The following is a 25,145-nucleotide window of genomic DNA, read 5'->3' as shown; positions in this document are numbered from 1 at the left end:
GTCTTAGCTTCTAGAAAAATTTAGGGGTGTGTGGTTGAAAGTACCTGCTTGTAACAGGAAAATAATTTCCTCTTAACAGGAAATTCACAAGATTTCCTGTTAAATTTAACTTGTGAAGTCTCAAATGTCTAATTTGAAACATCAAACATGTGACACTCTTGGAATCCCAAGGACTGGGTTTTACTTGAAATGAAATGGATGATGTTGGGATTCATAATGATAAGATCTTAAAAGTCCTGAGGTAGGGCTTGGGTGTTTTGCACAGTAGGAACATTCACCTGAGACCCCAGTGTCAAACCCCAGCTCTTACATGGAACAAACTCTTGAAAGAATGGTACAACTTTTGCAACATCTGACTTTTCAAACTTTGTCTAGTACTCTTGGTTTCATGGCTCCTTTTACAAATTACCCAAACTATCAGAACTCAGCAGAAATCTCACCTGATGTAGAAGATGCGATTTTTCTGTTTATTTTGAACCTCCCTTCAAAATTAACTAGCATTTCATGTAAACATGGGCATCACCACTCTCAACACCATAAGCTAATGCAGTCAATCCCCAGCAATCTTCAGAAAAGATATCAAAGCCTTGTTCAAGAAGAAACCTGGTGATGTCTTTGCATTCACATCTTCCAGCCAGCATGACGAATATTCTAAAATAGCAGAGAGATAACTCCACCTCAAGAACTCCAATGAAGTTATTCAAACAGCTCACCTGATCTATACTACCAGTTTCATATCTTGCCTGTCCCTGAAATATTGACCATTTGCACATGCTAACAGAAACAAACCTCTAGAGAGCTTCAGGGGTCATCTAAAAAGATAAAAGGAGATAAAAGGAGAAAACAGTAAGTGTCTTGACCCACTCAGGTCATACAGTGTAGAATTTACTAATTTAATGTTCTTTGATGGACTATGCCAAAGTCATCAATTTGAAATAGGAATGAATTGAAAGAATTACTATCTACTATCTGCCTAGGATACTGTGTTATACTGTAATTCATAGGTGAAAATCAAAGAAATTAAACATTTTCAGGATTAAAGCTGTAACAGCAATCATAGTATTAAAATAATTATAAGATTAATGTTAATATTCATATGAAAATACAATATTACAATATTAATGTAATGATAGTCTAAAATAGTGGCCCACTTAATGATGTTGATAAAAGGTACTGGATTAAAGCAAATGTGCCTTGGAATAAACTTTACAACCACATCTTGGGGATATATTATTTCCTTTTCACATCAGAAAATCTTTTGGTTGATAGGCAATTTTCCCAACAAGTAAACCCAGTCCTGTGTGAATCAAATTTCTATATTTTACTTTGTCAACAACTATGACATTTATTGAGGGAAGCAAAAGATTGACCAATATAGGCTATTTTCCCTAACTTCCCCCATTCCAGCTAAAAAGAAGAACATCAAAATATGTTAAGAATCCAAAAAAGAAAAAGGTGAACACCATCAGATAATAGCAAACAACAATCACATAGAGACACCCTTTCTCAAGGAAAGCAATTGAAACCAAAAAGCATCCAAAAGACAAAATGAGTTTTAACTCTACATTGCACTTGATGGAGAATTCTGAAGGTATGGCTAAAGCAAGCAGAGATTTAAAAGTCAGATGAAATAATAGAAAATTTAATATAGAATCAAAAAGCAAACAAAAGTTCAAATTTTCAAAGCTAATCAAAATAATATATTCCTTTAGCTAATAGAAATGCACAGATGATAGATAACAAAATGTTACTCTTTATTATAAAGGAATATGAATCCTGTTATACTGTCTTTGTTTTGTCCACCTAATACTTGGTAACTGATGTTTTATTTTGAAAAACTGTACAATGCCCTAAACATTATAAAATAACCAACTTCCTCCCATCAATTAAATATGTCTGATTTATGTGATTCTTACCTCTTTACACAATCAGTAAGGTCAAAAGAAGCAGGGGGAAAGTAAAGGTCTGTACTTTTTCTGATCAACTGCATGTGTCATTGCTCCTTGTCTAGTAAAAATTCTTCCATGTGCTGTTTTCCCTTAGAGTAGTAACAGTGGTGTGAGTTTCTCCTGTAAGAAAACAAACACTTTAGATTCATCCAGTTGTGTATTTCACAACTGAACTGAAAATTTTATAAATGACCATTTTCAAATGAAATTATAATGAGAGAAAACACATAGTAGCTCTTTCTCCTAGACCACTGCACTTTGACAAGGGCAGCTCCTTCCCTTTGAGATTGCCCTCCCCTGCCTACAGTACCAAAAAGAAATTCAGCTGTGTCCACAACTCACTCCTAATACTCACTGACTCCAAGAACCTTGCATTTATCATGGTACTATAAGGTAATATGACTATTCTACACTTGAACCAAGACCTGCTTGAGGGTAGGGGCTATATCCTTGACGTGGACAGACATGAACCCAGAAACATGGTAATAAAAATTTTAAGTATTTCTATTGACTGAATGAGGTAAATCACTTTTCTTCACAGTAGTGTTTCTCATTCTATATTCTGAAGCATATTTTCTTTTCCAGAAGCATTGTCCCCCAACAGAAAGTTTTCTTGATCACTAGTTTCTGCAATATTACAAAACTGCATTCTACATCCAATATTAAAGGAATGTCTTTAACTTTGCTCAATTCCTATAGGGTAACACTTTTTTTTGGCAATAACAAATATTTCAGGCATTAGAGTTTCAAGGAGTTCCAATTCAGGAGCTCTTCAATGATAATGTAAGTTTCATTCAGGTTAAGATAAAATTAACTTGATTCTCTGTTACTTGTGTTGTCAGGATCCAGAATCTACTGTCAGGCAGTCCCACTCCAAAAGGATCACACTGAGAATTGGGTCTGGACAATAAACAAACAGATTGTTTTGGTTGCTTATTAGTAAAAGATCCATGGACTTTCTTCTATTATCAGAGGAAGGATTTCCACATTAACTGCTCTAAACCTCAGTACAAAATTATGTTCCTACTTATAAGGATAACTCAGAGACACTCATGCATATCTGGTTTTTAAATCATTGTACATATTCAATTTTAATTTCCACTTCAAGTCACTTTTCATTTGAGGAGAAATACAAATCAGAAATATAAAAACTACTGATGCATTAATAGAAATTAACTGTGATCTACATGGACACTTTTTAGCATAATGACAGGCACTAAAGGCACTAGGTCAGTTGACATTTTAGAGACACTGCAGATGAAAAAAGTATCATGTGGTTGACAATATCCATAACCTATCTACCTATAACCATAATTATTCTACTGAGGCTTATATATAGTCATATTGCAATACTGAATCATGTTTTGAAAGAAAAAAATATGTAAGATACCAACTTTAAATTCTAAAAAAAGTTGTTTCAAATTGATCATATTCTAATCAAATAAAAAATCAAGTTTCAAGACACTAAATTTTAAAGACACTCAATTTCTTATCAAAATACATTATCAAACAGGAATTATGAACTCAAACACTTCTAGATGCAAAGTACTTACATGAGGAAATGCCTATGTAGGTCAACAGGAAAGTGGAGAACTCATAGTCCTAAGACAAAGGACCTCACTCTGTAACACCCTCCAGACAGTAGTGTGTGCTCAAAGGAGGACAGATACAATTCTTTCAGTGGTCTTAGTAGACACATTCTGCATGAGTCTCCTCAATTTTCAGGCTGACTCAATTCACAGACAGAAGTTAAATATGTGCATAGGCCACATTTGATCCACAGACCTGGTGTGTGGGTGAGTGTATTTGCTGTGGGTTTGTACCCAAGGACTGTATATGAAGGTAATTTTGGCAGTTAAAATCTGCATTATGACATATCTTTTGTTACCATAAAATTGGGCCCAAAAATATTCTAAGAAGGACTGATTTAATCACTAAGTTATTTCCACTTGCATTCAATACTCCCTGTTAATCAAATTAATAAACTAATTTCCTAGAACTGCTGAAATGAATTATTGAAAGGATTCCCATCTGTATTCTCACTCACTTCAGGGTTTGCAGTGTTGAGCACTGCCAGGTAGGTCATTCCAGGGCTCTAGAAATTCAACAGACCTCCTGAGACAGTCTACTGCACAACTCCCACTGAGCAAGTGTTCATAATTTGCTTCTGTTCTTATGGAAAAACCCTGCATGCCAACAACACTGGTTGTCAAAATGACTGGGAGACAAAAGGAGGCATAAAATACTTAAAGCCTCATCCTCTACTTATTAAGAGAGCATCTATAAGCCCATTTCTAAGGATCTTCTGAATGGCAGGGAATGATTAAAGGTTGGAAGAAAAAGGTTGCTATTATGCAAGTTGCTATTATGCAAGATAAAACCTTAAACACTCCTTTTTAATTCCCAAGCACAGAAGCAGTGAAAAGCAGGTGAAAGTTAGATTATTGTTATTGGGATGGAGAGGTTTGAAAAACGAAGGACCTGACAAATATCCCACTCTTCCAGAGATTTCATCAGCTTTGGACATCTGGGATTTATATGTGACTTGAATGTATTTAGTGGCTCTTATCTAGGACTCTTATCTGAGTCAGTACAAAATATATTTAAATGTGAATATCCAGGCCTTACTATATTTATTGAATCTAGATCTTTAGTGGAGAGGTTACACTTCTAAGTTTTCAAAACTTTCACCCAGATACTCTCATGCACAGTCTCATGGCAGAGCCTGACAGGCAGAAAACCACCACTTCAGTGTCAACTCTGACTGAAGGAAAATTCCCTTTATCAAATGGGGATTGAATCACAAGAAAGAAAGGGTAAGATAGGGTAAGATAGTCATGGACAGAAAATTCCATAAAATTTTTCCAGATAGGGGAAGGATATAAGTAATGTAAGTACATTTCATTCCAGCAAAAACAAAAATGAAAATCTCTCCCTTCTCCAGATTATAGATTTCATAGAAGGCCCCATAGATAGGTAATTCCAAAAGTAAAAGACCCATCATGTTACACAGAGCGAATACAGGTCAGGATGGTATTAAACATGTCCCAATTGCCCAATTTTCTCCAGAGGTGGTCTATATACTCTCTCCTTGAAAATAGCCTTAGCGACATGTTTGCTAACAAGAAAATGCAGGAGCATATCTGTGTGATTTCTGAGGCTGCATCACAGGAGTCATTCAGCTCTGCCCTGCTCAGATGCTCAGATGCTCAGTTTTGGACCCTGGACCAAGGTGTACATCCAACTACCTGGAAGCAGCCATGTTGTAAGGAAGCCAAAGCCAGTGCTGTTGTCAACAGAATCAGCTGTGGTCCAGTAGATGGCAGTACCCTTCATCAGACATGGGAATGAAGATGTCCCCAGAAGTTTCCAGTCTCCAGCTGCCAGTCACCCAAGCCACTGACTCCTGTAACTAAGTATTCAGTGTGGGGCAGAGAAAAGCCATTACCACTGTGCCCTAATGGAACTCCTGAAGCAGAGTTGGTGAGCATAAATAGATAGCTTTTGAAGTCACCAATGCGGTGGTGTTTTTTTTTTTTTTTTTTTTTTTATTCAGCAATAGAAACTGGATATTCTCTCTCTCTCTCTCACACACACACAATAGATATATAGTTACCCTGTGACATTCAGTAATAGCTTTTACATGTATGATCCTAGCTCAACAATGTCCTAAGGAGTTCTGTAAGAAAGTGCTCTCATCTAATGTAACAGCATTTAAACTGCATTTGAGGAAAAAAATATAATTAAAAACACTCCAACAAGGCTTCATTGAGGTATGTGGTACATTTGATGAGAGGTACGTTATTCACAACAACAAGGTAACACTGATCTTGTAAGAATGCCATCTTTTAATATAAGGTCAAAGAACTTTTTATTAACCAGGGCCATTGCAAAGCCTTTCTCCCAGGCTTGGTCTCTGTTCTTTCCTATTCAGTGTCTTTCTGGTGTTTCTGCACTCCTAGTGTCACTCTTAGATCTTCCCCCACCCCATCCCAAATCTCATCTGGCCTGACTCATCGCCAACTGCCCATCAGCACCTCCACTTGTGAATCCCATTTTAACTTCAGCACTTTCAACTTAGACTGTGGTTCACTTAGCACTTCCATCTTTTTTTTTTTAACTAAGGATTGAACTCAACCAGTGAGAGCCACATCCCCACCCCTATTTTGTATTTTATTTAAAGACAGGACTCACTGAGTTGCTTAGAGCCTCACTTTTACTGAGGCTGGCTTTGAGCTCTCAATCCTCCTGCCTCAGCCTCCAAGCTACTGGGATTACATGCACACACCACCATGCCCCACTCACAACCTGTTCTTCATCAAATTTATTCCCCACCCCACCGTTGTCATGTATGTGACGCTCCATACAAAAAGGGCTGCCAGCACTCTACAGTGCCCAGTTGGATCCTCCCTGTGCATGGTGGCCCATCACCAATCCATCACCAAGTCTTGATGATTCTCCCCTCAGAATGTTCCTAGAAATCATCCTTCCCCTCTCATTTCACTGCCACATCCAGGCTTCCTCATCTCCAGCCACCCAAACCCATGCAATTGACTGTAAGCCACCCTTCTCCCTCTGGTCTCCCCAATGCACCCTGCATTTCACTTCCAGATTAAACTTTCCAAGGCCCACAGGCATTAATTACATCAGTCTCTTCCAAGAAGAGAGACTCCTAAGTGCTGTGGCTCCAAGCCAGCTCCTTGCAAAGAGTTTGCAATGTCTTTCCTCCTGTAGTCCCAAACACTGAGCCAGTATTGTTCCTCCACATCCCTGATCCTGGATCCTTGCCCTGACTCAGTCTGACCTCACTCCCTCCACATTCTCTCCTCAACCCTCTCCCAGCCCAGAAGTTCTTTCTCTTCTCTCCAAATCTTAATTATATGCACTCTTCAAAACGTCTCCATGTCATTGCCTTCTACAAACTCTCTCTTGATTGGGACTCTAGATCTCAGTCCTCTGGATTCTTTCCTGCACACTGTTAGCACCATACCCTTTGATGCGGGATCATTTTCTGTTGTACGATTGTTTGCTAAAAGCCTACCATTAATTCTTCTCTGACGAGATGTTACCACTGAGGCAAGACCTGTGCTCTATGCTTAACTAAAACTTCTCCCAGAGCCAGGAAGTGATAAATAAATACTTTACTTTACCAAATATACTAAGTACAATGCAAAGTGCTGGAGCCCGCTAAACTGCTTCCTGCCCCAGGGCTTTTGCTCTGGTTGGAATGCCCCACTCATGATTTTCAACATTGGGTCTTACAATTCACATTGCAGCTGAAATGCCACATCCTCAAGAAAGCCTTCTTCCAACTTTCCACTCTAAAGCTGTGATGAAAACACTATCTGCTAATCTTGTTTTTTTTTTTTTTTTTTTTTTTTTTTACTATGGGGCACACATCACTCCCCAATTTTCAATGGGCTGAATTTTCATTTTTTCCCCCAAGGAGAACCTAAGCTTGATGACAATAAAAGTCTTACCTGTCTTGTGTACCACTGTACCCTTCATAGCAGAACAGTGTCACAGTGTCTAGAAGGTAGTAGGTGCTCAGTAAATATGTGTTGAGTGAATAGATGAGACATTTTCTATATTCATGAGACAATCTACAAAGGAAAATAGATACATGTGTTAACTATCACATAGCAGTAAGTGAAATTATACATATGTATACATGTATGTGTATCTGTATATACACCCATAAATACATGAATATATACATACACATACATAAATGAAAAAGAAAGTGAAGAGGAACACAAGAGGAACAATCCAGACAGTGGAAAGAGTACACTCAAAAGTCCACAGATTTTACGAAGCATGTCCTTTGTAGGAGATAGAAAGAGTTACACACTGCATTTTGGTCAACAATGAACCACAAAAATGATAATGGTTCCACAAGATTATAACAGAGTTGAAATCTTCCCATTGCTTAGTGACATCACAGTCACCCTAAACTCACCTGCTTGTGGCAATGCTGGGGTAAACAAACCTACTGTGCAGCCAGTTGATTTCAAGTTTAGCATGCATGATTCCGTACAAAGCATAGCATTTGAATATGATAATGAATTACCAAATTACTTATTTATGTATTTTTGACACTACAATTTTTCGTATTTATTTTAGTGCATTCCTACTTATTGTAAAAAATGTACCGTTAAACAATGGGCTGTTTGGCAGTAGCCTGCTATGTGTCATATTGACCAGGTCTCATGAGAGCATCAAGATGCCATGTGGCACAATTAAACCACACCATCCTGGCATGTGTCAGGGCACTCCAGGACATATGCACAATGATGAAATTACCTAACAACACACTTGTCTGAACAGGTCCTTGTCATTAAGCATCACACAGCATAGTTCGACTCTGTCAGAGCATGAATTTTGAGGGGTAGAGGAGGGAACAGCATGGGAAATGAGACTGGGAGAGTAGACAGAGGTGAGATCTTTAGGCAATGTAGAATACTAAAACATGCTTCTTATCCCTTATATAATAAGGTGTCATGGGAGGATTTCAGGTAGAAAACTTAAGACATTCTCTTTATAAATATACCTCTGGGAAAAGCAGTAAGGGCACACAATAGTTCAGAGAGACTAGAAGCAACAAAACAGAAGAGCAGGTCTGCAGGGAACCCAGGTGGGTGAAGTTTGGGGTTGGACTTTGGTTGAGGTGAGGGGAGTGGGCAGGAGGTGGCAGATTAGAGAGAAACTGAGGAAGCAGAAGCAGCATAGGCTGCAACCAGACCAGGTGCATGAGAGATAGCAAGAGGTCAAAGGTGAGTCCCAGGTGACAAGCAAAAGCACGCTACCATGACCCAAGACAAGGCTTGTGGGCTAGGGAGAAGATGAGAAATCTTCTCTGTAGGGAGGTAAGTTTGAGATACCTATGGGATAACAAGAGGATAAATCTTCTAAGTGTTTGGCTTTGTAGTCCGGCCACTATTTGGGTATCATTGTGGATTCTTTTTTTTTTTTTTTTTTTTTTGCGGTTCTGGGATCGAACCCAGGGCCTTGTGCTTGCAAGGCAAGCACTCTACCAACTGAGCTATCTCCCCAGCCCCATTGTGGATTCTTAAAACCACAGATACACATGATATTTCTGGAGATGAACTGGGTCTACCTCTCAGGAAACTGCTCCTTCAGGTCTAGATTGTGAGACTAAGTTTGATACCCAGGTTGTAAAGAGCATTCATTTCTAGCCAAAATTATGTCACCCTGGAGTTCAATCTCCTCACTTGATTTGTACCACATGGTCTCAGTCAGGCATGCTTCCAGGACCATTGATTATAACCAGGCTAAATACCATATGTTCATTAGGTTTATATTCTGGCACATGATTCCATGAGAAACTGCTATCTGTACTTGCAATATGTGCTTTCCAAATTACTACTGAACTTCAAAAAGCAGTTGTTCAGTTAAATTTTAGCAGAGATGCACTAATACTGTCCATCATGTGCAGCAGGTCTGAAAGGGACACATTTTACATTGGCCAGAAAGAACATATTGCTGTTCATATTTTACTTATCTCTCTTCAAAGGATAGAAAATTTTATTAGTTTGTTAAGGAAGGAATATGATTTAAATTTGTGCATGACTGAAATGGATCACATGACCCTGGGGACATCTGCTGTTTGTCCAGAGATGGTCACTTATTGTCCAGAGACTGGGACATCAAAAGACAGTTAGGCAACTTCTTTTTGTTTTATGCCAATTTGCCTCTCATGCAATAGTTCTATGAGACAAATTTGAATGCATGGTCTTTTACTGTCACTGTAAAACAAAGCAAGCAACTACTAATACTTACTATGTATTTGCTTTGGGACTAAAACAGTGCTAAACACTTTGCATGCATGCCTCATTGAATTACCCCAAGTCTTATAGGATAGCTCTTCTTGTCTCATTTTATGGATGGTGAGACTTGTTCAACCTAGCCAAAAATATTCAGACAATTGGACTTATCCAAATATGTTTATTTTGAGAGAGCTAAATCCATGATTTAGGAGTCACTGATGTTTCCTCCATGGTTTGTTTCTTAAGAGCCCTACAATGGTACATAACATGCAGAATACTATAATAACCACCTACTGTCTTTTCCTTGTTAGATGCCCCTGGGCCTTTCTGGTCAAATAGCTCTTCTTCTTTAGGAACCTGCACTTTCCACTCCGTATGATACCAGGTGATGTATCAGCTAACCCATATACGTGTTGTTCCCCACAGGTCTAGACACAGGTGCTAACATCCTCAGTCAGAAATCCCTGGGCAATTGGCCCAGGACAAATCTGCTTACCAAAGAGAGCCAGATAGAGCTTGTGAACAATGACACATAAATAAAGTCCTGCTTATTTACCTGCCTTTACTGTTTCTGAGGATAAGTGACTCTAGAACAATTTTTTGGGGGTAAGAATATGCCAGAGACTAAATTCAACACAGGATAAAGCAGGGTCAAAGTGCAGCAGAACCAAAGGAATGGGCTCTGACACTATCATTCAAAGTCCTCCATCCAGCCTCCCCTGGTGCTCTTTAATCCCTGGGACTCCCCAGCTACATGAGTCAGTAAGTTGCCTTTTTGGCTAATATGGGTAATTGAGTCAGTCTCTGTTGCTTAGACCCACACAAATAGTTTTGTCAGAAAGTGATGTTTTAAAGATCTGCAAAACATGATCTGAAAGAATTCTTGTCATCAACATCAAACTTCAACCATTGTACATTAGATGTCAACTACAGAAACTATTAATATAATGATTTCAGATATACCCATTGAGAAATTGCAGCTTACAAGACGGTTGTTTGAATTTTAGGATGATTTTAACTACTGAAGTCAGATATAACAATGACATGACCAGTTCCCACAGACTTTCTGTCAATTAGCCTACTTTAAATAAACCTCAGAGATAACTGACACTAAGAATCAGTTCCATCCTGCAACCAAACATTCAGGACCTCTGCCCTGGGCCTAACATTAAAATACAATCTTTTAGATAGCTAGATCCTGTATTACCACATTATTATTATTCTCTACATTTCCATAAAGTTTGTCTATACCAATTCATTTCAAATTTATGACTTAATCATTATGAAAAGTAGGGTAAGCATCTCATATTCATCTCAAGTTATCTGAGGCATCTTGGGTCATTAACTTCTCTGGACCCAAGTTCATCATGTAACAAGATGACAGAGTACCAGTCTGCCTGCTGGGTGGAGAACATCTGATGACTAAAGAGACACAAAAGCACTTTGAAAAATATAAAGATTACTAATATTAACTCAAAAACAAGAAATTTCTCAAGATAGAACTCAATTTTAATCTGTGCCTTTTGTCATTTGGGCTATAAGGAATATCCACTAAAAACTCCAAATACAGGCAGGTCAAATATAGAGGAAAATTAGATTATAGTAATAGAACTAGAAGAACATGCTCATGCCCACCTTCCTTCCAGTTCTGGTAACTCCTCATCACCTACAGGAAATCTATCCAAAACAGTCAACATTTCATCTTCCAAATACTTTAAACTCCCATGTAACAACCATACCATGAACCTCGAATCTGCTCTTTTAACCCATCCATACCTCAACACCTTACCTCAGCTTCAAAGAAACCCTTCCTCAACTCTGAGTATGTTCCAGAGTTCACTTGGTTACAGTTACTATGTGATCCTCTGAATTTGTCTCTGTATTTCACATGTAAATTAGTGGCATTATTAGTTTCCATGTACCTTCATCTTCTCTGATCAATTAGATTATATACAAGTTGGTGACTTGCTTGTATGCTTTGTGTATGGAACAGATAAGATGGTCAGCAAATATTTGTGGGTTAGTTAAGAAAGAACATGTTCAAATGAGAAAAATGGCTGAAGAATTTATTTTTAGATTTTATTTTTCTGGTCCTGAGGTTGGAACCCAGGACCTTGAATAAGCTAGTCAAGTGCTTTGTCACTATGCCATATTTCCAGTCCAGAAAGAAAATCATGATGAAGTGAAATGAGGGAGATAAAGTACATGGCAGTAGGCTATTCAATGGACTCTATTCAAAACAGATCAGGCAGCTGGTCTAATCAAAATAAGCTCATAAGTAAGAAATAAATTTTTAAAATGGAAATAACCTTCAGGATCATCTAATTCACATCCTTTATTCATGAGTAAAAATCACCCAATAATTTCTCTAACTTGTGAATTTGAGTTGTTACATATTTAATTTTCCTATTGTAAAACATAACACTTAGCAATTTCCTGGAAATGAAGTCCAAAAAATCGAAACCTTAAAAACACAAGTCCTTTATGAGTATAAAACAACTTCTACTTGCCAGAGTCAAACCAGACATCTTGATATGGACTCGTGGTATTGTTCTAGTTTATCCTTCAACGTATAAAATAATAGGTGATAAAGAGGATGACAGCATCATCCACCTAGAAATCTGCAAATTCCAGAAAGGCTCAGAGTTGGGGGTCATCCAAAGTGCTAGAAGGACCTGGGAGGTAAGCATTTGAATTTTGCTATGGTAGCAGGAAAAATACCAGCTTGGCACTTAGAGAACCCACATGTTGAGACTTTGCAATATTAATTTAAGTTGTAACCATGAACACATTCCCAAATACTGAGCAGGAGATGAGTTCTAGGCAGACATCTCAGGACAGACACCATTGAAAAATGAAGGATAAGATCTGAGTGGCAGGGACTACCAACACAGCAGCCATAATATTTGGGAGCATGAATGTGTGTGCATGGCAGGAACAGCTGAACTGGGATGCCAAGGTGCATTCTGTTTGGGAACCAAGGATTTATCCTCAGGATCTTAGTGTAAAAGCAGATACATGTCTAAGCATAAAGGAGAATCCACTGCAGTCAGCAACAAGCAGGCCTAACTCTTTCTGGAGCTATTTTTTCAAGAAAACTTTTCCTTTATAAGAACATAACACAGAATTTGTATTCATTGGGCCATACTAGGTAACATGTATGCACATTCATACATATCAGTGCATCTGCCTGTGTTTTTCTGCACATAATCCAAACTTCCAAGTCCCTACATGTCTCCTGGCTCCTCATAGATAGTATACTTGAGGCCAGTAGGCAGGGAGATAAGGTATCACAGACAACAGCATTAGTGAAGAAGAATGATGACTAAAGGGCAAATTTTCCAGAAAAGGACTCAAACTCCTTCTACTCCTTTTCCCACAGTAAAATCAGAAGTCACAGAGGCCCAGGCAATTTCAACAATCCAAATGCCTCTGTGAGCCAAATGACATTCTGGGTAACAAAGCACCAGGATATCTGTCCTTCACTTGACCTGGCTTGTTCCCAGGAGACAGGCTCCCCACTGCCTACTCCTCCAAGTCACCTTAATAAACTCATCAGGCCTCACCAAGCTGCATTTCCCTTCTCGGTCAGAAAACACACATCAATATGCTCAGCAGAAGCATGAAATCTCTTGTGCAAATGTTGGGAACATTCCTGTGCCAAGCTGATACAGGTTGCTTCTGGTGACCCTTTTGCCCTGACATGTGAGTTAATTGACAGAGAAGAGTGAGGGCAAAATGACAGTAAAAGCAAACTATGAACAGAAAGTGAAGCCAGAAACCAATCAGATCACAATCAGATGATGTCGTGGTCTGTGTTTACTTTAAAAGTCTAAGAGCCAGGGTTTTCTTAACATGATGGAAATCATGTTAGGGAAGTAATGTAGGTTAATGGTTCACACACATATAGATGCCCAGGCAAGTTGGCCAACATCTCCCTGTCAACCATAGATGGGAGAAGTCTTTCCTCCAACTCTGCAAAACAAGTGTCACAAGGGTCACTATGAACCTCTCCAGGTTCTACTGGGAAATCTGAACAGACACATGGGCCCCTGGAGGGAAGATCACTCTGTGGACAAAAGTGCCACAGCTGTCATGAGAAGAAAACAAATGACAGACAAATATGGCTCTCTGGATTTCAATTAAAAAGCCAAAGGGCAAAGGATGCTGGAGCCCCAGGGGGAGACATACTAGTGATATATTTTGACGAGCTCTTAGCACCTGTTTGCAAACACATTTCTCAAATATCATTTAATAAGTTTCTAAAATGGCAAACTGACTGCATCTTTTCCCTGGGAATGCTTAGTCTTGCTGATACCCTTTCCCAAAAAAATCATTTCAAATGAGCCTGCAGGATGACGCAGAGCAGTGTTTAACCTGTGCACAGCTATTGCAGCAGCTGCAGCAGCAGACCCTGGTACAGAGGAGGCTGAAGTAGGTGGGCTGGAGTAGGTGCTGCCTAGGCCCCACTTCATCCCCAGCACACTCACCATCAACAGGCTGAGAGCGGAGTCTTCTGTCAGCTGCACAGCCAAGACCTCTGGTGCATATTTTCATTCACAAACACTCCTGCAGGGTCAGTCCACCTGGGCCATGTGGCAGCTGCAGAGCATCCACAAACACCTACAATAATCCAGCAGGGAATCCAGACATAGGGTGCAAAAGGCTCAACGTGAAGCTGGGCCACATTTCCCATGGGGTGGGGAGGAGAGCAGGGGGATGTTGGAGGATGGGGTAGGAATTGTGCTTAGAGGGAGAGGGAGAGAGGGAGGAAGAGAAAGAGGAAGAGAAAGAAATGGAAAACGGGAACTGCAGGTTATTTAAATGTGAGCCCTTGATAGCTTTTCTGAATGGCACAAACAGAGAGACCAGGTCAAGGACAAATGCAAAAGCTTAGGGCACACAATTTTTCACTGCTGCCTTAACCTAAGCAACAATTCTTTTTATAACTGACAATTAAAATAAAACATTCCCTACTGCAGACACATCAGCCAGTGCAAGCAACCCCCTCTCTCTGCATCTCTCAGCAATTCTGCTGCATAGACATGCTGAATGTTACAACCTACAACTTGCAATCTGGTCAGTGTTCTCTTTCTGTAGATAGGTTTGTTCCTTTCACTAAGTTAAGCATCTGGAAAGGACCGAGTCCATTCTGGCCAGGAGGCACCAGTCACTGGAGATCAGCAAATACTCTTATCATAGCAGAGGTAGAAGTCACTTTAAGAATTGACCCTCCACCTTCCCCAAATCTACTTTTCCTCCCCAAGTAGACTGAAGAGTTCAGTTCCCCACAGGGCTAACACACGTATGAGAAACAGAATCATACTGTGTTTCTGTCAGTGATCTGTCTCCCTGCCTGTACCACATGTATGCAGCATACACAACTTCTCCCTCTCCCTCCTTGCCTACCTCCCTCCTTCCTCCCTTCCTCACTCATTCTTCTTTCCTCCCATGTCTCCACAGGGCTGCCAGTTAGGAACTTTAAAGAAACCTCCCTAGCTCAGGGAAGGGAAGACACAGGAAGCTAATTTGTAGTAAGGAAGGGTGCCCAGTCTTGTTACATAAATGAGGGGCTCAAAAGACTTTCCAAGATAGAAGAAAATCAAGGCATCATTTTTATGAACACTGCTGGAAATGTTATGTTATTATGGGGTCCACATGTTCAACTAAAATTGTGATTATGTATAGTTATGGCAATAATTTTCATGTCCTTTTCTGATTTCTTCCTTACTCTCCTGCTATCATGTCTCCAAAATTTTCTTAAAATTAACTGGATGGTAGTATAGTCATACATGTGTAGAGGATAATAATGTATAATTACAACAAATTACAAAATTAAAAAAATTAACCGGGCAGCATGATATATAGCACAAGGAAATAAACTCTCTAAGTAGAAACTGGGGTAAGAAATTAACAACCTGTAAATCTTCCTCTGCCCAATACAGCTGTCATCCCTGTAAACATTATACTTTAAAAGTATTTGTTCCAGTTTTTAAAGGTAATTCTTTCAGTTTTTCTCCATTTAGAATGATGTTGGCTGTGGGCAGAGTATAGATAGATGTTGAGGAATGTTCCTACTATCCCTATTTTTTCTAGTGTTTTGAGCATGAAGGGGTGCTGTACTTTATCAAATGCTTTTTCTGCAACTATTGAAATAATCATGTGATTCTTAACATTAAGTCTGTTGAAGTGGTGAATTACATTTATTGACTTCCAGATGTTGAACCAACCTTCTATCTCTGGGATGAAAGCCACTTGATCATGGTACATTCTCTTTTTAATATGTTTTTGAATGTGATTTGCTAAAATTTTGTTAAGAATTTCTGCATGTATGTTCATTAAGGATACTGATCTGAAATTTTCTTTCCTTGATCTGTCTATGTCTGGTTTTGCTATCAGGGTAATATTAGCTTTATAGAATGAGTTTGGAAGGGTCCCCTCCTCTTCTATTTCATGGAATACTTTTGAGGACAAGAAATAAAAGCAGGAATCAATAATTGGGATAGATTCAAACTAAAAAGCTTTTTCTCAGCAAGAGAAGTTATCAACAATGTGAAGAGAGAAACTACAGGGTAGGAGAAAATCTTTGCCACACATACTTCAGATAGAGCACTAATCTCCAGAATCTATAAAGAACTCAAAAAACTTTACAGCAAGAATACAAATAACCCAATCAATAAGTGGGCTAAGGAAATGAGCAAACACTTCACAGAAGATCTACAAGTGATCAACAGATATATGAAGAAATGTCCAGCATCTCTAGTAATAAGACAAATTTAAATCAAAACTACCCTAAGATTCCATCTCAGTCCAATTAGAATGGTGATTATCAAGAATACAAGCAACAATCGGTGTTGGTGAGGATGAGGGGAAAAGGATATATTCATACATTGCTGGTGGGGTTGCAAATTAGTGCAACCACTCTGGAAAGCAGTGTGGAGAGTCCTTAGAAAACTTGGAATGGAAACCATCATTTGACCCAGCTATCCCACTCCTTGGCATATACCCAAAGGACTTAAAATCAGCGTACTACAGAGATACAGCCACATCAATGTTCATAGCTGCTCTATTCACAATAGCTAGACTGTGGAACTAACCTAGATGCCCTTCAAATGAGGAATGGATAAAGAAACTGTGGAATATTACTCAGCCATAAAGAATAATAAAATCATGGCATTTGCAGGTAAATGGATGCAGTTGGAGAATATCATGCTAAGTGAGATAAGCCCATCCCAAAAAACCAAAGACTGACTGATCACTCTGATAAGCAGATGATGATACATAACAGGGGATGGGAGGGAGGCAAGAATGGAGGAAGAATGGATTGTATAGAGGAAAAAGGGGTGGGGAAGGGGTAGGGGAAGGAAAAATAAGAGTGAGACAAACATCATTACCCTATGTACGTGTATGATTACACAAATGGTGTGACTCTACTTCATGTACAACCACAGAAACAACAGTTGTACCCTATTTGTATACAATGAATCAAAATAAATTTTAAAAAAAGTATTTGTTGGCTGGGCATGGTGGCACATGCCTATAATCCCAGCAGCTTGGGAGGTTGAGGCAGGAGGATCAAGAGTTCAAGTCCAGCCTCAGCAAAAGCAAGATGCTAAGCAACTCAGTAAGACCATCTCTAAATAAAATACAAAATAGGGCTGGGGATGTGGCTCAGTAGAGCAGTAGTACCAAAAAAATAAAAAAGTATTTGTTTGATCATCACAGTGCTTAACAGAGTAAGTGCTATAAAATATCATCCTTGAACCTTTTTACCATGTGGTATGACTGGATTCTACTGCCACTAACCTCCAGAAACCCAGAGAATGTCACTCCCTGCTATCAGGTGCCAAGTCAAGTTGCCTTTGTGTCACTTTGCACAAAAATGTGGAACATTCCTGACACATTGGTGGGTTTCACAATAACATTCAAAAGCAATAATGATATTCATGTTTAAAAATTATAAGGATAATTTAATGAACATGTCTATGATACTTTCTTAAAGAACTGAAGCCTAACCTAACCTTGCAGGTAGATTTCTACATGTTAACGTGCTGACATTTGTGGCATTGCACCTCCATCCTAAAGGGACTTTTAGTTTATTAAATGTGATGAGAAGGTTACAAGAATCATATGATACAAGATGTGATAAGTGCTATAATGTGACTTAAAAAACAAACTGTCCCAGTGGCACTGTGACAGGAGAGTCTGTTTGATTTCCAGAACTTGGTAATTCTTGAGTTGGAACTTGAGGAAGAGCAGAACATATTTTTTTAAAATGACTTTTTTTCTGACTTTATATGCAAGTTCTGACAAAATGTGAAATAGAACCACATTTGACCCAAGCTATCCCACTCCTTGGTATATACCCAAAGGGCTTAAAATCAGTATTCTACAGTAACACAGCCACATCAATGTCTATAGCAGCTTAATTCACAATAACTAAGCTATGGAACCAACCCTAGATGCCCTTCAACAGAGAATGGATAAAGAAAATGTGGTATACATACATAATGGAATATTACTCAGCCATAAAGAAAAATAAAACAATGACATTTGCTGATAAATGGATGGAACTGGAGACTATCATGTAAGTGAAATAAGCCAATCCCCCAAAATCCAAAGGCTGAATGTTCCTTTGAAATGTGGATGCTAACACAAAATAAGGGAGCAAGGTGAAGGGAAGAATAGAATTTAATTGGATTACACAAAGGGGAATGAAGGGAACGGAGGTGGGATGGAAAACCACAGTAGAATGAATGATCTTCCTATGTTCATATATGAATACATGACCAGTGAAACTCCACATCATGTACAACCACAAGAATGAAATTCTAATTAGAATAAATTATACACCATGTATGTATAATATATCAAAATATGGTCTCCTATTACATATATTTAAAAAGAATAATGAAACAAAAAGAATTGCCAGCAACTGGGATCACCAATGAGTATATGACGAGGGACCATGTAAATCTGGAAAGAAATTAACTGAGTTTCTGGAACAATCAATGTTTAAAGTTATGTAATTCATAAAATGTTTCTTGATTTTTCTATTCAAGCATTTATATTTGCTGTGTTGGTACAACTTTCAAGTCATTTTTTTTTTTTAAATTATGGTTACTCTCTTTTTTCTATTACTCCCCTTCTAGAGAGGAATTCACTTGATGTCAGAAGCAGGTAACCCGATGCCTCTGTTTACACCTGCAGCTCTCAGCATCAAGCCCTAGGAGCAGCAGGTGCTTGATGATATTCCGTTGTGATAGTGGAGATGCGCACCTATTAGGAAGAAAGAGGAAAGGGCAAGAACAAAACCCCATGGGGTGGGGAGCATAAGCAAGTGTGTGAGGAAAAGCTATAGTAGGCAGAGAGCTATACTAGTCAGAAGAGAAGAGTTCCAGAATTCAAGTGGAGTTATGGACACGAAAGTCAAGCTGCAAGGAATTATGGAGTAGTGTGTGGAAAAGAGGAATTAATCATAGGAATAGATGCTCCAAAAAAGTAGTAAAACATGAACTATCTGTGTCCTTTCAAGAACGTGTTCAAAAGCAAATTAAGGTCACAGAAGGCAGAAGGTGTGAGGGATGCAATATTTTCCTCTGTGTAACTAAGTTCCATTCTTGGCTAATTTTATATCTTAAGAAAGCTACACACGTAATCCATTTCAATTAGCTCTTCCTAAAACTCCTCAAATGAAGGGTAGTTCAATGTCACATCCATCAAAAAGCAGTAAAAAAATAACCCTTACACTCCTCTTCTATATTTGCCATGAGGCTATTAGACATTCGTCCTGGGATTGCTTGCTGTTACCTGTGTAAACTGCCCTGTGTAAGAGATTGGTCCCAACATTTAGCACAGGAAAAATGTCTGTCCTCCTGAGGTGACTTATCTAATGATAGCTTTGGCCTCAGAATCCCTGGTGTATCATTTTAGTCTGAATCCCTACTTTGTCATTTGCTTTATGATACAGGGCAAGTATCACGAGAGTTAGGTGAAACTTAGAAAACATTATGCATCATACCTCTTGTTAAATTGCACATAGTAGGTGTTAGGGTCGACATGAGGTATCCCCTAAAAACTCATGTGTGAGACAATGCAAGAAAGTTTACAGGTGAAACTGCCCTCTTACACAGGGCAGTTTACATAGGTAACAGCAAGCAATCCCAGGACAAATTGGATTATGGGAGCCTTAACCTAATCAGTACAATAACCCAGTGGATTAACTGGAAGGTAACGATAGGGAGGTATGGTGCAGCCGAAGGAGGTAGGTCACAGGGCATGTTCCTTTCAGGTACATATTTTATCCCTGCTGAGTGGAGCTCTCTGTGCTTCCTGGCACCATTTGTGAGCTGCTTTTCTCTGCTATACCCTTGTGCCCTGAATGTTCTGCCTTAACTCAAGCCCAGAGCCACAGAGTTAGCCATCTACAGACTATGACCTCTGAAATTGTGAGCCAAACTTTTCCTCCTCTAAAATTGTTCTTGTAAGGTCTTTTCATCAGAGCAGTGAAAAGTCTGGTTGAAATAGTATGATTTCAATAACTGATAATCCTATCATCCTATCAGTCCCTTTTACACTCTGATAAATATAATGTAAGTAATTACAATTGGCACAGTTGATGGCCAGAATGCTCAAAGCCAAAATATACCTTCAATTACAGAAGATATTATCATAGTTGGCATTGTTGTTATTCGTTTGTTTTTCTTGACCTTGCTTTTCCTTTTAATTCACATTGCATTACTATTATTTAGCAGGTCTTTTCATCAGTAAGTCACTTGAAATTCTGTTTCGGAAAGAGATAGGGCATAAATCATTCCTTAATATATGAACTACTTTAAAGTAAATTTGCACACCAAAATATTTTTCAGATATTGAAATGGAAATTATGAAGCTTTTTAAAGAATATGGCAAATGTCTGAAATGTAATATTTATGTGACCATAAAGTGAGGCATATATACTAATTACAACCATAAAAATATGTGTATTTCAAGAGGATATAAAGGAACTTATGTTTCTAGCCAAGAAAAAGCAAAAGGGATGAGATTTACCCTCCAAAATGAAATAAAAAATGCATATAATAGATGAAAGACATTTCAAGACAAAGGCTATAAGATAACAAAGGGTAACAACCCCTAAAATGTAAAAATGGATGAGACTTAACCTCTCTCAGTTGTCTCAATTGAATTAAAAGTATTCCCAGGTCACAGAATAGAAAGGAACCAGGTAGAATAAGTTGTCTCCCTAAGTCAAGAACAGAGGTAAGAGTCAGGGAAGACCAAGATGGACAGAGTTTGCCAGGTAGTACCAACGAGGACTCAGCTACAGAGAACTTCAGAGACCTTCAAAGGGTTCTGCTTGGCATAGAGTTGGTACCTGATCTCCATGGGCCTGTGAGAAAACTACACAAGGTTTGGATGGCAAGTGTCCCTCAAAGGTCTGAATGTAAAGGTTTGGTCCCCAGGGTGGCAGACTGGGAGGTACGGTGGTCCTTTAAGAGGCTGGGCCTACTGGCAGGTCCTAAGATTATTGGAGGGGGTTATGAAAGTATGGTGGCATCTAAACCTCTCTCTCTCTCTCTCTCTCTCTCTCTCTCTCTCTCTCTCTCTCTCTCTCTCTCTCTCTCTCTCTCTCTCTCTCTCTCTCTCTCTCTCCCTGCACTAATCTGTCAGTTCAAGATGTGACTGTTCCCTACATTAGCTTCCACCATGATGTCCCACCATCTGTTGCCCTCACCATAGGCCAAAAAAATGGTGCCACTTGATCTTGAACTTAGAACTTCAAAAACTGTGAGATAAATAAACTGATCTTAACTTTGGATAGAAGTTAAGTATAACCTGTGTCAGGTAGTTCATGATAGTGATGGAAAGCTAACTAATATAACTAGGTGAAGAACTGTGTACAAGGACCAGAAGAACAGTGAGCAGGGCTTAAACAGGACTAGAATGGTGTCTGTTCTCACCAGCCAGATTGTGAAACCTCATAAATCATGGTACATCAGAACTCTCAGAAGATGCCTGCCTCATTTGTGAGGAATAAATAACCAGAGGTTGATAACTTTTCTGAATCTAACACCTGACAAGACAGACCAAAGAGGATTAAACTCTCTCCACACAACTTAGCTGCATTCCAAAACAAACAAAGAATAGTTACAAAAATACAAAAATATTCAGCACCCAACAAATACAAATATAAAACTTACAATGTCTGGTACCAAAACAAAACAAAACAAAACAAAAAAACCACCAGGTATGGAAAGAAGCAGGAAAGCACTATTACAAAATAGAAAACAATCAAAATTATCCAGGTGTAATGTAAATGTTAAAGCTATCAAAAATGACATTAGTTATCATAACTGTATTCAACATGTTAAAAACCTAAGACATAAAAGATATAAAAATTTTAATATTGAAGAATAATCAAATTTCCCCAAATTTTATGTAAACTTAAGAACAAGAAACTTGAAGAAACTGTACCAAGGCACTTCACAATCGAATTGCCCAATTGTGATGATGAAGAGAATATTCTGCAAGCAACCAGAAGAGGAAACACATATGCCACATACAGGAGAACAAAGGGAACGATGACATTATTTGTTGAAAGCAGTGTGAATGAAACAGAGTGATTGGAGGAACACCCATTTTAAATTTTCAAGAAAATCTATTAATATAGGATTTTCTACCCTACAAAAATGTTTCAAAAATGAAAACCAAATCAAGATTTTTTTTAAGCCATACAAAGATAAAAAAGTAAACTATTAGGAAGAATTAAAACTTTCCACAAAGGAAACTTCAGACTCAAATGGCTTCATTGGTATATTACAGTAAATATTTAAGGAAGATATAATACCAATTTTTCATAAATCCCTTGAGAACACTAGAGAAGAAAAATATATTTCTAGACTCATTTGTCAAAACACCTCAACAAATATGCAGACTTTAATAAACCTCCCACCAAACAATAAAACGCAATGTGATAAGAGTCATTACCCTGCAAATTTATCTTTGACAGAATTCTGATCACCATTTGCATTTTTTGTAGAACTTAATGAGCCGATTGTACATTTGCATGGAAATGAAAAGGAAATATAGAAGCCAAATAACTCTGAAAAAGAAAAATCTGGATTACTAACTACCTAACTTCAAGATTTTGTCATACACTTGTAGTAGTTGACAGGGTATAACTGTTGTTCAACTGTTTGAACTGTGGTTCAAAACTGACATGAGAGTTCAGAAAGAGATTGTACACATACTGACAAGCGATTTCTGACAAAAGTGCAAAGGCAGTGCAGGAAGAAAGCATAGTCTTTTTAACAAGTGGTGCAGGATCAACAGCATTAAGGTATGAACTTAATCCGTATGGTACAACCTATCAAATAGTGAACTGCATAACCTAGGGCTTTAAAATGTGTAGATGAAAACATGAGGGAGAAAATCTGTCACTTTAAATAAAGTTAATACAGCACCAAAATCACAATGAAAGGACAATAATTTAATTAACAACTAAAATTTCTGTACTTTGAAAAACACTATTGAGTATAAAAACACAACCCATTAAATAGTAGCAAATATTTGCAAAACATGCATTTGATACAGATATTATATTCAGAATAAATAAGAAAATAAACTCAATAATAAGAAAATAAGTGCCCTAATGAAAAATGCAGATATAAATAAGCACCTTATCAATTTATATATATGTATATACACATATATATATTCACATACATATATAAAATATGTTATGCATGGCAGATGAGTATATGAAAAGATGCTAAATATCATTAGTCATTAGAAAAATTACAAATTAAAATCATAAGATATATCACAACACACTTATTACATGGCAACAATTAAAACAATCACTCATACTAAGTGTCAGTGTGTAGGAATATAAAATAGCATACAGTATCCACCATGCTGGCCTTGGAAGAGTTTGACATTTTCTGAAAAGTTAAACATAACCTATTTTATAATCTGGTTATTCCAAGAAAACAAAAGATTTGTCCATTGAAAGACATACGTGAAGGTTTATGGCAACCTTATTTGTAATATTCCAGACCTGGAAACAGCCCAGGTGTCCATCAGTGAGTGAATATACAGACGGGCAGTATGTCCATAGAATAAATTCATACTCAGCAACAAGAAAGAATGAAGGCCTGGTGCACACTACAACCTGTATGAACTCAAGAACATTATGCTGAATGGAAGACATCAGATGTAGAGACCACACCTTGCTTATTCCCTTTACTAGAAATGTACAAAGGAGCCAAACCTGTAGTGACAGGTGACAGTTGGCTGCATCTAGACAGAGAAACAGTGATGGAGAATGACCACGAAAGGTCTTTTGGGGTTGGCAGAACAGTCCTGACACTGCACTGTGGTGATGGTTGCACAATTTATTATAAATAAGTGAACTGCACATTTACAACAGGTGAAATCTAAACTGTACCTTTAAAAAGCTGAGTTTTATAAAAATGAATGACTTCTCAATACAATGGAAAACATGGATGAATCTCAAAATAATTACACTGAATGAAAAAGCCCACCCCTCCCCACCCCCAATACTGTGTGATTCCATATACATAAAATTCCACATAATTCAAAAATGAATGTGGAGTGAGAGAGAACAGATCAGTGGTTGGAGGACATGGACAGGGCCAGCAACACAGATCACACAGTAAGGGATGGGAGACAGAAATTACAGAGGGGAACCTTTGGGAGTGAGAGGTGATTGACACGTTCATTATCTTGATGGTAGTGATGGATTGGTGGGTGTATACATGGGTCAAAATGTATCAAACTACGCACTTTAAACACATGCAGATTATTCTGATTTCACCTCAGTAGAGCTATTTTTAAGGGACATGAATGGTATGATAATTACACAAACAAAATTAGTTGTTAGATTGATTTTTCATTTCAAAAGTTTAAGTTGTTATTATATTATGTATAAGCAAATGAAAATACTTTTAGAAGTAGCTCATTACTTACGTCTTCAGGAAAACCTAGCTTGGGGAGCTGGAGAGTGAAGAGAAGGCAATGCTGCTCTTGCTGTTAGAGGCAAGAAAGCCCTCAGGGTGTTTTAAGGCACAACACAAGAAGCCAGCAAGAAGAAAAGGGAAAGTCCTGTAAGTCCTGGAGGAGGCCAGGAGGAAGAGAATCCCAAACAGAGGGGTTATTTTTCCTGGAGAAGAGGGTGGCCTGTTCCCATGAGATTTAAACAAAGAAAAAAAAAAAAGAAGAAAAAGGTGGAAAGGTGGAAGTCTAGAGAAGTGTTGAGGAAACAGGGAGGGGTGCAGACAAGGATACTTTAATGGAGTGAGGAGGGCATTGCAGGCACCTTCATTTAAGCTATTGATCTCAAAGGAGATTCCACATGTTTCCGGTCCCCTTCTCCTGTCTTCACAGT

The 25,145-nt window shown here is 38.3% G+C and overlaps 1 long non-coding RNA gene across 1 annotated transcript in view; it reads right to left on the bottom strand.

Moving 5' to 3' along the window:
* The window catches only part of LOC306641658, a 101,881-nt gene that overhangs the window by 64,842 nt on the left and 11,894 nt on the right, over positions 1–25,145 (bottom strand). The window contains exon 2 of the long non-coding RNA XR_013758236.1: positions 1,917–2,069. This is a non-coding gene — a long non-coding RNA (uncharacterized lncRNA). The remainder of the gene's footprint in view (positions 1–1,916; positions 2,070–25,145) is intronic.

Source organism: Sciurus vulgaris, assembly GCF_902686455.1.
Source record: "Sciurus vulgaris genome assembly, chromosome: 12".
In the NCBI taxonomy this organism is placed as follows: domain Eukaryota; kingdom Metazoa; phylum Chordata; class Mammalia; order Rodentia; family Sciuridae; genus Sciurus; species Sciurus vulgaris.
The sequence above is the reverse complement of the archived record's forward strand: the minus strand, read 5'-3'. Positions and strand labels throughout refer to the sequence as shown.